Source organism: Loxodonta africana, chromosome 17, assembly GCF_030014295.1.
Source record: "Loxodonta africana isolate mLoxAfr1 chromosome 17, mLoxAfr1.hap2, whole genome shotgun sequence".
NCBI classification, from domain to species: domain Eukaryota; kingdom Metazoa; phylum Chordata; class Mammalia; order Proboscidea; family Elephantidae; genus Loxodonta; species Loxodonta africana.
In genome coordinates this window covers 50773988-50788464 of record NC_087358.1, presented here as the reverse complement: position 1 = coordinate 50788464, position 14477 = coordinate 50773988, and positions in this window count along the sequence as shown.

Here is a 14477-nt window from a genome sequence, read left to right as displayed (position 1 = left end):
TGAATTCATCTACACTTTTCAGTATCTATTGCCACAATCCTATTCTAACCTACCATCATCATTAGCTGGGACGGCTGCTGTCCCTTAACTGTTCTCCCAATATTCATTTTGCCCACCTTAAATGGATCCTCTGTAGCCAGAGTAAGTGATTTTTCACTAACATAAATCTGATCATATTATGCCTTTATTTAAAAATTACTTCCTATTTCCTATGTGGATGAATGACTATTCCTTCTTGAGGACTCATCTTGCCCCACCCTTCACCTTAGTCTCTGAATTCTAGCTTTCTTTATTCCCTGGGACATCTCCTTTCTATTCAAGGCCTTTGCCTATCCCATCCTGTGTGCAATATCTGATCGATTCCTACTCATCACTCTTGTTGTTGTTAGGTATTGTTTAGTTGGCTCCAAATCATACTGACCCCATACATAACACAACAAAATATCGCCCAATCTTGTGCCATCCTCACAATAGTAGGTATATTTGAACCCATTGTTGCAGCCGTCTCATTGAGGCTCTCCCTCTTTTTCACTGACGCTCTACTTTACCAAGTATGATATCTTTCTCCAGCAATTGGTTCATCCTGATGACATGTCCAAAGTAAGTGAGACAAAGTCTTGCCATCCTGGCTTCTAAAGAGCATTCTGGCTATACTTACTCCAGGTCAGATTTGTTCATTCTTCTGGTACTCCATGGTATATTCAATATTTGTTGCCAATACCAAAATACGAAAGCATCAATTCTTTTTTGGTTTTCCTTTTTCATTGTCCAGTCCAACTCAAACATGACCTTCTCTATGAGGCCCTCCCTGACCCCCAGGTACTAAGGCAGAGTATCTCTCATCTATTCTCAAAGCACATGGACTTTTTCTTTATAGTCCGTTGGGATTTTACATTTATTTAGAAAATTATTTAATTTCTATCTTTCTATTCCACCAGACCGCAAAAAAATTGTGTTAATTTTTATTCTCTGTGGTACTCTAAGCACCAAAAAGAGTCAGTGCCTGGCACTGAGTAGGCGATCAATAAATGTCTATCAAAAGAATACTACATAGATAAAGAATAGCCTAAATATACAGAATTTTCATTTTTGCCTTCATCAACCATCAACAGCAGGTGGAATAAAAATCTTGTCAATGCACGTGAATCTCCTATTGCGATCCCTGAAGTTCTGCTGAGCCCAGGACAGATGGAAACCCTGCAGCAGCCTCACAGAATGACTGTTAGATATGACCCAGATACAAAGCAGAGAGCAGGAGAACGCTCCAGGGCAGAGAGCCAGCAGCCTGTTGACATCCATACAATGCCAGGCTAGGTCTAGCTTTGACCCTCTCAGGGCCAGTAAAATGTGGTCAAGATGTAGAGAATGGAAGGGCTGATTTCCTGGAATTAATCCAGAAAATTTGAGTATGTGACCATTTAGCAGCCACTCTGTATTACTTGACAATATGCTATCACCTTTTCAGTCTCAAAACAGGAAAAGACTCAAATGCTGCAGCATGATTTTTCTTCTTTTCTGCCATTTCCATGTGACACATTTAAGTGACATAAAAATAAGGGTAATGCTTTCTGGCCCTCTGTCTTTTCTGGCTCCCACAAAAACATAATATCCTAACCAGGTAGAGTACGACTGGCAGAGGAGTGACCAACCTGGACAGAAGAGATGGTCACCTTTAGAAAGGAGTCAGGGTCCCAGACACTGGCCCAGAGTGTGTAATTAAAGCTTGTCTGATCTGAAATGGAGTCAATGCAAAGGTATCTAATCCCAGGGTGCTTTAAGGGATTTCCAGGTGGTAGAAATACTGGGCATCAGATAGTGCCTGTGGCATGGACTATGAAAGATGTTAGAAGCAAGGTCCAACTCTACGAAAGGGGATAGTAGGAACTGGGCAACAGAATCAAGGCCTGAAGCCAAGTAAACCTGGTTTGTGCATGGTGTGAGAACTGAGAAACAGGGAGGACAGAAAGCGGACGTTATCACACTCACTCCTCCTCGAATCTTATTGCAATTCCCTAATGTCTTAAGGGGTTCGTTTTCTGATCTTTGTCCCTCTGATGGCCCGCCAGAAAAATCTCCAACCTTGCATTAATTCAACCACCAACCTTTCTATTCATCTGCTGATTATGTATCTCAGGAGAAAAATCTCCAAAACGTATAGGATGACATGATTACTAATTATGACCTCTTCACATACCTGAGTTCCTAGTCATTTTTCTCAAGATCCTATTCAAAAACCTGTAACACCCCAGTGGGCTCTTTTAAACCTTCCCTGCTCCCATCAGGTCCCATTCCCACCTCTTTGCTCAGTGAACTGCACTTCTATTTTGTGGAAAAAAATAAAAAGCGCATAGCAGGAAATCCTCAACCTCTTGCCTCTACCCTTTGAACTCAAAGGGTGCCCAGGTCTCTTTTTTATTTCTTTCTGACTCAGAAGAGATGAATCTACTGCTACTTAAGGCTAAGCCCTCCAAGCTCACTCCAGATTACATTTTATCCCAGTCCTCAGAAATTTTGTTCCAACAATTATGCCCTCCCTTCAACTTTCCTCTATCTTTAACTTTTCTCTTACTACACACTTGGAAAAAAAAAAAAAGTTATTGTGGTACACTGAATTATGCACTTAAAAATGGTTGAGATGGCATACTTTACTTTCACATATAAAACAAAAAATTTACCATCTTAACCATTTTTAAGTATACAATTCAGTGACGTTAATTAATTTGTGCTGCTATCACCGCTGGCTGGAAGAGATTCATATTTATGCCTATTCCCAAGAAAGGTGATCCAACCGAATGTGGAAATTATAGAACAATATCGTTAATATCACAAATAAGCAAAATTTTGCTGAAGATCATTCAAAAACGGCTGCAGCAGTATATCAACAGGGAACTGACAGAAATTCAGTCCAGTCTCAGAAGAGGATGTGGAACCAGGGATATCATTGCTGATGTCAGATGGATCCTGGCTGAAAGCAGAGAATACTAGAAGGATGTTTACCTGTGTTTAACTGACTACGCAAAGGCATTCGACTGTGTGGATCATAACAAACTATGGATAACACTGCGAAGAATGGGAATTCCAGAACACTTAATTGTGCACATGAGGAAGCTTTACATAGATCAAGAGGCAGTTGTTCAGACAGAACAAGGGGATACTGATTGGTTTAAAGTCAGGAAAGGTGTGCATCAGAGTTGTATTCTTTCACCATACCTACTTAGTCTGTATGCTGAACAAATAATCCGAGAAGCTGGACTATACGAAGAAGAACGGGGCATCAGGATTGGAGGAAGACTCATTAACAACCTGTGTTATGCAGATGACACAATCTTGCTTGCTGAAAATGAAGAGGACTTGAAGCACCTACTAATGAAGATCAAAGACCACAGCCTTCAGTATGGATTACACTTCAACATAAAGAAAACAAAAATCTTCACAACTGGACCAGTGAGCAACATCATGATAAACGGAGAAAAGATTGAAGTTGTCAAGGATTTCATTTTACTTGAATCCACAATCAACGGCCAAGGAAGCAGCAGTCAAGAAATCAAAAGACACATCGCATTGGGCAAATCTGCTGCAAAGGACCTCTTCAAAGTGTTGAAGAGCAATGATGTCACCCTGAAGACTAAGGTGCACCTGACCCAAGCCATGGTATTTTCAATCGCATCATATACATGTGAAAGCTGGACAATGAATAAGGAAGACCGAAGAAGAGTTGACGCCTTTGAATTGTGGTGTTGGCAAAGAATATTGAATAAAACATGGACTGCCAAAAGAAGGAACAAATCTGTCTTGGAAGAAGTGCGGCCGGAATGGTCCTTAGAGGCAAGGATGGCAAGAATGTGTCTTACATACTTTGGACATGTTGTCAGGAGGGATCAGTCCCTGGAGAAGGACATCATGCTTGTCAGAGTACAGGGTCAGCAGAAAAGAGGAAGACCCTCAATGAGGTGGATTGACACAGTGGCTGCAATAATCAGCTAAGCATAACAACGATTGTAAGGATGGCGCAGGACCGGGCGGTGTTTCGTTCTTTTGTGCACAGGGTCACTGTGAGTCAGGACCGACTCGATGACACCTAACAACAACAACAACTATCGCCACTACCCATTTTCAAATGTTTTTCATCACCCCAAATAGAACCTCAATACCCCTTAAGCAATAACTCTTCATTCTTCCTCCGCGCCCCCACCCCCAGCTCCTAGTAACCACTAGTAAGCACACTTTTATCTCTATGCATTTGCCTATTCTAGATATTTCATATACATGGGATCATACAAGATTTGTCCTTTTGTGTCTGATTTATGTCACTCTTTTTGAGGTTCATCCATGCATTTATCAAAACTTCATTTCTCTTTATGCTGAATAGTATACCATTGTACGGATATGCCACATTTTGTTTATTCATTCATCTGTTGATGAACACTTGGGTTGTTTCCACCTTTTGGCTATTATGTATTATGCAACAACGAACAAGTATCTGTTTGAGTCCCAGCTTTCAAGTGTTTAAGTTTATATCTAGCAGTGGAATTGCTGGGTCATACGGTCATGAGGGAAACCCTGGTGGCGTAGTGGTTAAGTGCTACGGCTGCTAACCAAAGGGTCGGCAGTTCAAGTCCGCCAGGTGCTCCTTGGAAGCTCTATGGGACAGTTCTACTCTGTCCTATAGGTCGCTATGAGTCGGAATTGACTTGATGGCACTGGGTTCTGGGTTTTTATGGTCATGAGAGAAATCCTGGTGGTACAGTGGTTAAGCTCTGAGCTGCTAACCCAAAGGTCAGTGGTTCCAACCCACCAACCACTCTGTGGAGAAGGATGTGGCAGTCTGCTTCCATTAAGATTCCCAAAAAGGTTTTTTTTTTTTTTTTTCCATGAAGATTACTGCCTTGGAAACCCTATGGGGTAGTTCTACTCTGTCCTAAAGGGTCACTAGGAGTCAGAATAGACTCAATGGCAATGAGTTTGGTTTTGGCTTGGTTTATGTAGGTAGTTCTATGTTTAAATTTTTGAGGAGCCACCAAAATGTTTTCCACAGGGGTTACCACGTTTTACTTTCCCACCAGCAATGAATGAGGCTTCCAATTTCTCCAACACTTCTCACCAACACTTGTTTTCCATTTTTCTGATAGCGGCTATCCTAGTGGATGTGAAGTGATATCTCATTGTGGTTTTCATTTGCATTGGCTAATGACATTGAGCATTTTTTCATGTGCTTATTGGCCATTTGAATATTTGTCCATTTTTTAATTGGTTTGTTTGTCTTTTTCTTCTTGAGTTCAAGGAGTTCTTCACATATTCCAGGTATTAAACCCTTATCAGATATAGGGCTTCCAAATGTTTTCTCCTGTTTTGTAAATTATCTCTTTATTTTGTTGATGAAGTCCTTTGATGCACAAAAAAATAATAATAATTTTAGGTCCAATTTACCTATTTTTCCTTTTGTTGCATGTACTTTGGTGTCATAGCTAAGAATCCATTACCAAAACCAAGGTAGTAATATTTACCCCTATGTTTTCTTCTAAGAGTTTTATGGCTTTAGTTCTTATTTTTAAGTCTTTGGTCCATTTTGAGTTAATTTTTGTATTTGGTATAGATCGTACTCATACTTTCACATGTGGAGATTCAGTTGTCCCAGTATCATTTATTGAACAGACTATTTTTTCCTCATTGAATGGACTTGGCATGCTTGTGAAAATTAATTGACCATAAATCTATGGGTTTATTTCTAAACTCTAAATTCTATCCGGTTGGTCTGTATGTCTATCCTTATACCAGTATACCACACTGCTTTGATTACTATAGCCTTATAGTGTGCTTTGAAACTGTAAAGTGTTAGTCCTCCTACTTTGTTTTTCTTTTTTAAGATTGTTCTGGCTATTTAGCACCCCTTCCAAATTCATATGAATTCGAGGATTGGCTTTTATTCTTCTGCAAAAAATAACGTTGGAATTTTGATAAGGATTGTGTTAAATCTGCTGATCACATGAGTCCTATTTATATCTTTGATGGTTAAGGTTGTGTGTCATCTTGGCTGGGCCATGATTCTCAGTGGTTTGGCAGTTATGTAATGAGGTATTTTGGCAGTTCTCTAATGATGTAATTTGGCAGTTATGTAATGATGTAGTCATCCTCCATGATGTGATCTGATATGATCAGCCAATCAATTGTAAGGAGAGTTTCCTCAGGGATGTGGCCTACAATCAATATATATATGGACATTTTGGCAAAGCTAGCTTGCTTGCTCTGGATCCTGCATTTGACTCATCCTCACCTGACCTCTGGTTATTGGGACTTAAGCCAGCTGCCTGACATTTTACCTTCTGATCTTGGAATTCATTGGCTTCTGCAGCCAGTGGCCTGCCATCTAACCTGCCAATTTTGGGTTCATTGGCCCCTGCAACCACGTTAGTCAGGAGAAGCCTCCGGCCTGATGCCTGATCCATGGACTTGGGACTTGCCAGCCTCTACAACCATGTGAGCCATTTCCTAGAGATAACTCTCTCTCTCTCTATGCTTCACTGATTTTGCTTTTCTAGAGAACTCAACCTAAGACAACATCTTAGGAAATTAAATCTTCCAATTCACAAACATGGGGTGTCTTTCCATTTGTTTAGGTCTTCTTTAATTTCAGCAATGTTTTATAATTTTCAGTGTACAAGTTTTTCATCTCCCTGGTTAAATTTATTCTTAGGTGTTTTATGCTTTTAGATGCTTTTGTAAATGGGATTTTTTTTTTTCAAATTATTCATTGCTAGTGTATAGTTTTTTTTTTAGTGTATAGAAGAAACTCAGCTATTTTTGTTTGTTGAGCTTTTGCCCTGCCACTTTACTGAATTCATTTATTAACTGTAGTAGCTTTCTTGTGGATTCTTTGTGATTTTCTATGCATAGGATTACATTGTCTGTGAAAATGGTTAGGTTTACTTCTTCCTTCCCAGTTTGGATGCCTTTTAATTCTTCTTCTTACCTAATTGCCCTGACTAGAACTCCTAGTACAATGCTAATGGAGGAAGCAGACATCTTGTCTTGTTCCTCATCTTAAGGAGAAAGGTTTTAGTCTTTCACTGTTGAATATGATGTTAGCTGTGTATTTTTTCATAACGCCCTTTATCGTGTCGAAGAATTTTCCTCGCATTAAAAAATGTAAAGTTTTCCCTTTATCTTTTCCTTTCCCAACTTTACCAGGTGTTATGGATTGAATTGTGTTCTCCAAAAATATGTGTTGTAAATCCTACTGTACCTGTGTTTATAATCCCAGTTGGGAATAGGGTTTTCTTTGTTATATTAAAGAAAAAATATTAATGAGGCAGTATTAATGTAGAGTGTCTTAAATCACTCTCTTTTGATATACAAAACAGCAGATTAAACAAGCAAAGATAGATGCTGAAATGCCACATGATTGCCAAGGAATAGAAGCTGAAAAGAGACAACATTCTCCCAGAGCTGACAGAGAGAAAAAGTCTTCCCCAGAGCCGGCACTCTGAATTCAGACTTCTAGGCTTCTAAACCGTGAGAAAACAAATTTTTGTTTGTTAAAGCCACCCACCTGTGGTATTTGTTATAACGGTACTAGATAACTAAGACATCAGGTTTCTTAAATGACTCTTCTATACTCAAAGGTTTCTATTTCAATACCTCTTGTTCAGCAGGCACAATTGAAAAGTTCTCACCACGTCAACAATGACCTGTTCATGGTCAAACTCAATGATCACTTTTTCTCTGTTTTTATTTCACCCACTGCATCTGACGCTCTTGAACCACTTTCTCTTCTCTTGGCTTACGAGACAACACTTTCTCCTAAATTTTATTCTCATACTTTGTCCATTCCTTCTCAGTCTCTTTTGCTAACTTCTCTTCTGCTTCCTTTCTCTTCTCACAGTACACATAAATTACTTATAAAATCTCACCCACACCAATCACCACCAACCACATATATACACATAACTTTCAAATAGCTAACCCTGATCTCCTTATTTATAAACTATGTCCTAGACTGTACCAAAAGTTTCTATTTGGACATCCCAAGAAAGTTTCTAATTAATCATGCCCCAAATTAAACTCATGTATTTCCAAAAAATCTTTTTTGTTTTTTAAATAGATCCTGCCCTTGATAGATAGTCAAATCACCACAGTCACCCGAACCAGGAATCTCAGTCAGGGTAGATTTCTGCCTATCCTTTCATCTTCACACCCAATTAGTCAGAAAATAGTATTGATTCTGTCTCTTAAATACTTTTTCCCACGTCTGCTTCTACGTTCAGCTGCCATGGTTAGGTTCTCATCATTACTTCCCTGAGTTATAACAATGGACTCCTAAATTATTTTATTGCCTATATTCCACTCCCCTTAAATATGTCATCCAGAGTTATCATTCATTAAAAAGCATACTTTAAGGTAAATGAAAAAAAAAAAAACTTCCTATCTTATCATACAAGTGACTCACAATCTGAAAAATACTCTTAAAACCCCTACAATAAGCTTTTTTTTTTTAATATTAGTAATACCTATTGCATGAGATTTTCGTGAGGCTTAAATGAATTAGTACATGCAAAGTACTTAGAAGAGCACCCCATACAAGACAGTGCTCAGAAAAATTAGGTAATACTTTAGTAATAACTCAGCAAATGTTCAGTGAATGTGATTGGTAAGGTTGTGTGTCAACTTGACTGGGCCATAATCCTTGGTTATTTGCCAGTTTTGATGTAGTTAAAGTTGTTTGTCAACTTGGCTATGCCATAATCTTCAGTTGTTTGCCAGTTTTGATGTAGTTTTGCAGCTTTTTAATGATGTAATCATCTCTATAATGAGATTTGATATAATGTGATCACCTGCATGATGAGATCTGTTGTGAGCAGCAAATCAGTTGAAAGGGAGTTTCCCTGGGAGTGTGGCCTGCATCCAATATAGGTGGACTTTCTGGCAAGGCTTGTGGCCTTTTTGCTTCCTCTGGAACTGGCAGCTGGATACTGTTCATCTGACCACCAGTTCTTGGGACTTGAGCTAGCAGCTTACCTGCTATCTTACCTGCCAATCTTGGGATTTGTCAGCCTCCACAGCCTGTGAGCCTGAAGCCTACTGTCTGACTTTCCAATCGTGAGCTCACCAGTACCTGAAGCCTCCAGCCTGACCCAAGAACTTGGAACTTTCCGGCTTCTACAGTCACGTGAGCCATTTCCTTGATATAAATATCTCTCTATATGTACTCCAAATGTACTCCTCTCAAAATGAAGGGTCACTCTGGTGTACCTAAATTTAGGGACAAATAATGAAGGGCTGCAATGGAGGAAATGCTTCCTTTGTAGAACTATAAGCTAAAACAGAAAAATATTTAATATTTTCCCCTAAACCTTTCACTGGGCGGGAGACAGCCACAACTTTCAACACAAAAACCACAAACCTTTGCCAATAATGAAGAAATATATATTGAATTTTACTTCAATAATTATAGCCCCCAAAATACATTATTATATGAAGACAGTCTAGCTATTATATTTTAGACATTTTTATTCTTCTTAATCTTAACCATTCTAAGATTCAGACAAGATCATGTGATAAAATTCCATTCTTTAAGTAAATATATAAAACATATGTAAGATGTTTAGTATAGTGCCTGATACAGAATAAGTTCTTAATAAATGATCATCATTGGTGCTGTTATTACCATCATTATGATCATCATCTCCCATAGACCAATGAGATATGACAAGAAAACTTTTAAGTGTGCCTCTATTTAGGTGATATGTTGACATGTATTTATACATATATATATGACTTCTGCATTTATCACAACAAAGCATTCACCTAGCAGCCCTGTGAGGTAGGTGAAGTAATATGTTGTTATTGTGTGCTGTCAAGTCAATTTCAACTTGTACCAACCTTATATGACAGAGTAGAAGCGAGCCATTGGGTTTCCCAAGCTGTAATCTTTACTGGAGCAGATCACCAGGTCTTTTCTACCATGGATCCACTGGTGAGCTTGAACCACCGATCTGTCGGTTAGCAGGTATGTGCTTAACCATTGCACCACTAGGGTTCCTTCAAGTAATACAATATATACAAAATACATAGAACTGACACCAGAAGAGGCAAATCAATTGCCCCAAAGCAGTCAGTACAAGATTTGAGCCTGGTACTCTGCCTTGCAGTTTCTTTTTCTTTCCCTTTGAGGCTAAGGTAAGGGTGAAAAGGAGGCTGGGGGATAAGAGTGCAAGGGAGGTTTGGAAATGAGCAATCGCTGTTTTCCAAGTTATCTGAGTCCCTCAACCCATGCAAGATTGATTTAGCTTGTGGGTGTGGCTTATGAAATTTGTCTCTTTGCTATCATCCTTGATAAATTGATTGTAAGTAAGCATAAACCTATATTTACCATTTGCTGTTTACCACATCAGTGTTAAGTCAGAACACAGTACTTCATCATACATGCAAGACTCAAATTTTTCTTTGAATTTATAGTACTTGTTCTGAAGGAGAACTGAGATTCTGACAAGCATAGGTTGATTTCTCATCACGTTTCCTAGCTTCTTGGCTTAATAAGCTGAACCGTCAACTGTGCCAAGCATACGTTTGCTGCCCTGGATCACCCAAGATATGCTGGAGGCCTTAGGAGACCATATGTTAGGCATCTGACATATGTTTAAAAGGAGCTGGTCATATTTCTGAAATGAATTTCCTAATATGTCTTCCTCTGTGCTAGAATTAGCCCTGTAACTCATCATGTTTAATTCATACTTAATTACGTTTAAACCCATGAACTTTTCTGTGAAATCTTCACAATTGCACTTCCATTGCAGTAGTCATACTTGCTGAATATTTCAGGGTTTAAACACAAATGTCAGTGCCTTGTGAAATTTCACAATTATGCTAGTCACTGCCATTTTTTATCCAGCCATGAATCAACATAATTTGATGATAGCTGTACAATTATGAAGATACCATCTAATAGACATTAGCCATGTGAACCTAGTGCTAAGCATTATTGTAATGAACTACTGAAAAGTCATGAAATTCCTAGCCAGTCTGAACTTAACAGAACATGAAGTCATTTAACGTAATTGAAAGTGTTAGCCCTGAGTTTTTCCACTTCAGCAATAGAAGTTCCATATAAATTAGAGCTGCTTAGGGAAGCACTGCCTCCATAGTTGCTGTGTGTGTGTGAGTGTGTGTTTTAGGTGAAAGTTTACAGTGTAAATTACTTTCTCATTCAAAAATGTATACACAAATTGTTTTGTAACATTGCTTTTTACACAGAACAGGCAACACTACAAGGCCTCCAATAGCATTTCATATCCATGCAACCTGTTTCTATGAGTACCATTTGATTATCACCTACTGCCATGTTTAAATCAAGACCTGTGAAGCACCCTATCAGAAAGGCATAGAATCATATCTGAAAGGAACTTTATAGATGACCTAATCTCTCACATTTATTTTAGGAAAGAGAAACTCAGGCCCAGAGAGACAAAGTGACTTTCTAAATCACAGCTATATGACAGTAGAACTGGTGCTGGAACTCAGGTTTCCTGATGTCCAGCCAGGAAATCATTCAGGGCATATACCAGAGCACATCTAAGTAATGATAGTTGAGAGGTACAAGAAAAGCCTTAAGCTTTGCTTCTGCCTGAGAAGCATAATTTGATGATAACTGTACAATTATGAAAATACTGTCTAGTAGACATCAGCCATGTCTTGCTTTCTCCCCACTGAAATAGGTTATCCCCACTAGTCCCTCTTTATGTCTTAAAACCTCACCATTAGAGAGTTCTCTCTGGATTTAAACTATTGTGTTCCTAAGGAGACTCTTGTTAAAAAGGAAGTAATATATTATACAGCACAGAATATTTCCTGCAACGGCCTTTAGCATGGATTTCAACACAGCAGTTAGGGCTTAAAGGAATAAGGCAAATAATATTTGATGGAGGCAACTGATGGAATAGGACAAAGGGAGGGACATGGGACATGGTAGGGAAGAATGGTGGGCAGTAGGAATCTGAAGGTTTGGGTAGTTGACAGACTTCAGAAGGGCGAAGGTATGTGATTCTATCGGATGAGAAATAGCGGGAAAAGAGACTCTGATAAAGAGCATTGGAGGTGGTGGCCAATACTCAGTACCACATACTAAAATCCATGGATAATGATGACCAACAACCAGTATTTTTCTATCTCTAGTGAAGAATTATTTCTCCCTGGGAATTTTTTCATGTCTTTCTTACTCTGACAAACAAAAATTTATGTGTCTATCTTAAGCATTTTTTTTTTTTTAATCTTAAGCACTCTTACCTATCTTACGTAAGGTTTTCTCTGGGAAGATACTGTAAGCTGGTACTCAATATCTTAGAAAGTCCATGTTTATAGACAATCTGATTTGGAGTTCAGGCAGCAGGAAGAAAGCTCCTGAGCAAGTCATCATCTTCTCATATTTTGCTATAAAAATTCCACATGAAGATTTTGTCAGTTCTGAAATCCACAAAATACATGAGAAGAGCTACAGTTACCATCTGACAACACCTCTGCCTTCTTCCCTGTTTCCCCACCTCCATACAGCATACTGAGCCCCAATGGTGCAGTGGTTAGGCATTTGGCTGCTAACCAAAAGATCGGCAGGCTGAATCCACTAGCTACTCCTTGGAAACCCTATGGGGCAGTTCTATTCTGTCCTATAGGGTCGCTAAGAGTCAGAATTGACTTGAAGGCAATGGGTTTGGTTTTTTTTTGCTTTATACAGCATACATGCTGGAATGGACAAGGCGCTTACGATGACAGGGGCCCAGGGCTCATGTCCTTCCCTGCTTAAAATGGGATGAAAATATAATGGTGACAGGGACTCCCAACGAGAAGTAACCCCTTCCGAGGATAAGAAGATGCTATATTTACAGGTCACTTTCTGAAATGTCTACTTCAATAATTAAACAGCAAGGAAGTGAGATGAACACAGAAACACAGGCACTATTCTCAGGAGCTTTCAATCCAATGGAAGTAAGAGGGCAGCAATCATATCAAGATCAGTCAATGAGGAGAAAGAAGAAAAAAGGGAACAGAGGAGGGAAGTAGGTGGGAAAGAAAGGTGTAAATGGATGAGTGGGAAGGGATAATAAATGTAACTGTAAGGAAATTATAAGAACATTGAGCATCATGTTCCCAATACAGTGCTGTAATTTACATACATTATCTTATTTGAAGGTATTTATTTATTGCTTTAGATCTCTGGGATGAAATTGTGAAGTTAGTGTATTAGTACCTGTCTTGGTTATCTAGTGCTGCTATAACGGAAATACCAAAAGTGGATGGCTTTAACAAAGAGAAATTTATTCTCTCACAATCTAGGAGGCTAGAAGTCTAAATTCAGAGTGCGAGCTCTAGAGGAAGGCTTACTCTGTCAGTTCTGGAGGAAGGTCCTTATCATCAATCTTCCCTTGGACTAGAAGCTTCTCCATGCAGGGACCCCAGGTGCAAAGGACACACTCTGCTCCATGAGCTGCTTTCTTGGTGGTATATGTCCCTCTGTCTCTCTGCTTGCTTCTCTCTTTTATACCTCAAAAGAGATGGGCTTAAGATACAATCCAATCTTGTAGATTGTGTCTCATCAACATAACTACGGCTAACCCCATCTCATCAACATCATAGAGATAGGATTTAAAACATATAGGAAAATCACATCAGATGACAAAATGGTGGACAATCACACAATACAGGGAATCATGGCCCAGTTGGCAGGTATTTCAGGGGAACACAATTAAATCCATGACAGTACCTATCCCCAAAGGCTTGCTTTTAGAAAAGGTAACTTAACAAGTCGTATCATTTACAGTTCTTTATCATATGATCATACCTCCTGAAATGGTTGAACATTGACCAATTCTTTTTGGTATAGTGACCCTGTGTATTCCTTCCATCTTCTTTTGATGCTTCCTGCATCGTTCAATATTTTGCCCATAGACTCCATCAATATTGCAACTTGAGGCTTGAATTTTTTCTTCAGCTCCATCAGCTTGAGAGAGGCCAAGCACGTTCTCCTTTGGTTCTCTAACTCCAGGCCTTGCATATTTCCGTACTCTACTTTGTCTTCTCCAGATGCCCTTTGAAATCTCCTGTTCAGCTTTTACTTCATCACTTCTTCCACTTGCTTTAGCTATTTTCTATGTTCAAGAGCAAGTTTCAGAGTCTCTTCTGACGTACATTTTGTTCTTTTCTTTCTTTCCTGTCTTCTTAATGACCTTTTGCTTTCTTCGTGTATGATGTCCTTGATGTCATCCCACAACTCATCTGGTCTTCCATCAATAGGATTCAATGCTTCAAATTTATTCTATTCTTTTTTTTTTTTTTAGTTTCTTGCAGTAGTATTTTATGGCTTTCCTTTTTTTTTTTTTTTGTATAAGTCTTTTACATCCCTGGTTAGGTTTATTCCTAGGTATTTAATCCTTTGGGGGGCTATTGCAAATAGTATTCATTTCTTGATTTCGTTTTAGAAGTCCCCCTTGTTA